Source organism: Pteropus alecto, unplaced genomic scaffold, assembly GCF_000325575.1.
Source record: "Pteropus alecto unplaced genomic scaffold, ASM32557v1 scaffold79, whole genome shotgun sequence".
Classification (NCBI taxonomy): domain Eukaryota; kingdom Metazoa; phylum Chordata; class Mammalia; order Chiroptera; family Pteropodidae; genus Pteropus; species Pteropus alecto.
The window spans coordinates 10613821-10616156 of NW_006494612.1; the positions used below are offsets into that span (position 1 = coordinate 10613821).

Genomic DNA, 2336 nt, shown 5'->3' on the forward strand with positions numbered 1-2336 from the left:
CTCATGCTTTTTTTTAAAGTCCTGTTTTTTCCACATTTTTTTTTAAATGCGTTTACCTCTCAAAACCTCTCTTCTTTTACCTGCCCATATTCAGAATAGTCACATGTCAAGGAATTAGAGTTCTTCACAATTTTCAGAATCAGAAGTAGAAGAGATTTTTTGTACAGAGCTACCCTATGTATACACATTACTGGTGCTGTCAGGTTTTTTTACTTTCTTGCTGAAAAAGAGATGGGAACTGCCATTCATCAAGCATCTACCCCATGGCAGGTGTTTTGCTGAGTGTTTTGTATATGTTCTCTCTTAATCCTCAAAGTAACCCTATGAGGAAGGCAGTTTTATCAACATTTTATAGCTCAGGAAACCCTAGCTCAAGGAGGATAAGTAACTTGCCCTGGGTCACCCAACCACTGGATGCTTTATGACCTTGAGTCTGTCTGACTGCAAAGGACTTGGCTCTTTCACAAAACATATCGCCTCCACCTTGCAAAAGCCTTACAAGAACTTTTCTCTTTTTATTCTGATATTTTAACCTTGTTCATAAATTTTAACTTGGAGTTATATAGATAATTTCAATCAGGGTCCTTTTGGGTGAGGTTTACATTCTTTATTTTTATTCTAAGTCACTTTTATCCCTGGGGAGACCATTTTTTTCCTTATGGAAAATTTTAGATCATATTGTCACTATGAAAATATATTTCAAGGGTTATCGTAACCTAATTTAAAAATTAAGTTATTAATAAAAACTAGTATTAGCATCAAATTAAGGGGAAAACTACACAGCAGTAATTGAACAAATGTAGAGGTTTTTATTCTTACTCCTCTTCCCCTTATTCTTTTCTGAGTATCACTGCTGCATAACAAATTAAACCAAAACTTAGCGGTGTAAAACAACAACCATTTTAGTATATCTCATGATTTTTGTTAGTCAGGTTTTTGAGTGGAGCTTGCTTAGCTGGCTTACATTTCTGCTCCACCTGACTTTGATTAAAGTCACTGGATGGCATTCAGCAGGCTGATTGGCTGACCTGGAGACTCCAAGGTAGCTTTACTCAGGACTAGGGTTAGGTGGGATGGCTGGAGGGCTGGGCTCAGCCAGGACTGTCAACTGAAGCATCTACACTAGCCTCTCATACAAGGTCTCAGTGTCGTTAGTCTTTTTACAAAGTGACTTGGGTCTTCCAGAGAATGTTGCAAGAGACAGGAAGTGGAAGCCACTGATCTTTTAAGGCCTAGGCTTGGAAACTGCCACGACATTGCTTCCACTATATTCAGTTGCTCGATAGTCACAGGACCAACCCAGATTAAATGGAGGAGGGGACTGTTCATCTAACTTCTCGATGTAAGGGGTGATAAAGATTTTGTGGCTGACCTTATCACTACCACTTTTGATGTATAAAACATAAGAGCCTGATAATATAGTACAGACTTTAAATTCATCTGTGATAAACAGCAATGCAAAAGCTTTAATGGAAGGTTAGCCTAAAAGCAAAAGGTATTCAAATCATCAAACAAGACAAAGAAAATTTTAATGTAAAAAAATCAGTAAATTCTCCTTCAGCGTATGGGCATCTGAAAAAAACTCATGTGAATAAAAACGTTCTCCAACTTCCAAACTCAGTGCAGTTTGGAGAAACAGTAAATGAAGCTTTTTCAATCCCATTAAATACCATCACTTTAGTGTTAGTTATTTGTTTCTACTCTCTCTTTATCTAATCAACAAAGTGATTTACAAACCACTTATTAGCCTGGTATGGTTATTTACGTGGAATTGGCAAAAGTTCTATTTACATAAGCAGCATAAAGCTGATTTTTAAAATTGTTGCTGTGTTGGAAGAAGCCGCTGGCTATGCACAAAGGTCTCTTTGCCACTTCCTCCATCACAATAGGCTTGATGGGAATGTAACCTTCTAGGTAAGAGGTTGGCAGGCTGGATGCCTGTTTTGTAAATCAAGTTTTATTAAAATACACTCATTCTCATTCTTTTACTTTTCTTTTCTTTTTTTTATGCCTACAGAACCTGGTACTCCTAGGTGGTCTCCCATCCAAGTACTAACCAGGCCCGACCCTGCTTAGCTTCCAAGATCAGGCATGTTCAGGGTGGCATGGCCATAGCCTCATTCTCTTACTATTGCCTACGGCCTCTTTGAAGCTACAATGGCGGAGTTGAGTCTTCTGTATAAAGTCTAAAATATTTACTAGCTGACCCCTAACAGAAAAGATTTCTTGACTGCTGTTTTAGATCATGGTTTCCTAGCTTCCTTTGGTAGTGAAAGCTGGCCACAGGATTATGGCCTTGCCAATGAGTAGAAGTGGTTTGCCACTTAAGATTGACT

The 2336-nt window shown here is 38.3% G+C and overlaps 1 pseudogene; it reads right to left on the reverse strand.

Moving 5' to 3' along the window:
* Nucleotides 1-2008: 2008 nt before the first annotated feature.
* On the reverse strand, nucleotides 2009-2117 carry LOC112474391 (annotated as a pseudogene).
* Nucleotides 2118-2336: the final 219 nt, after the last annotated feature.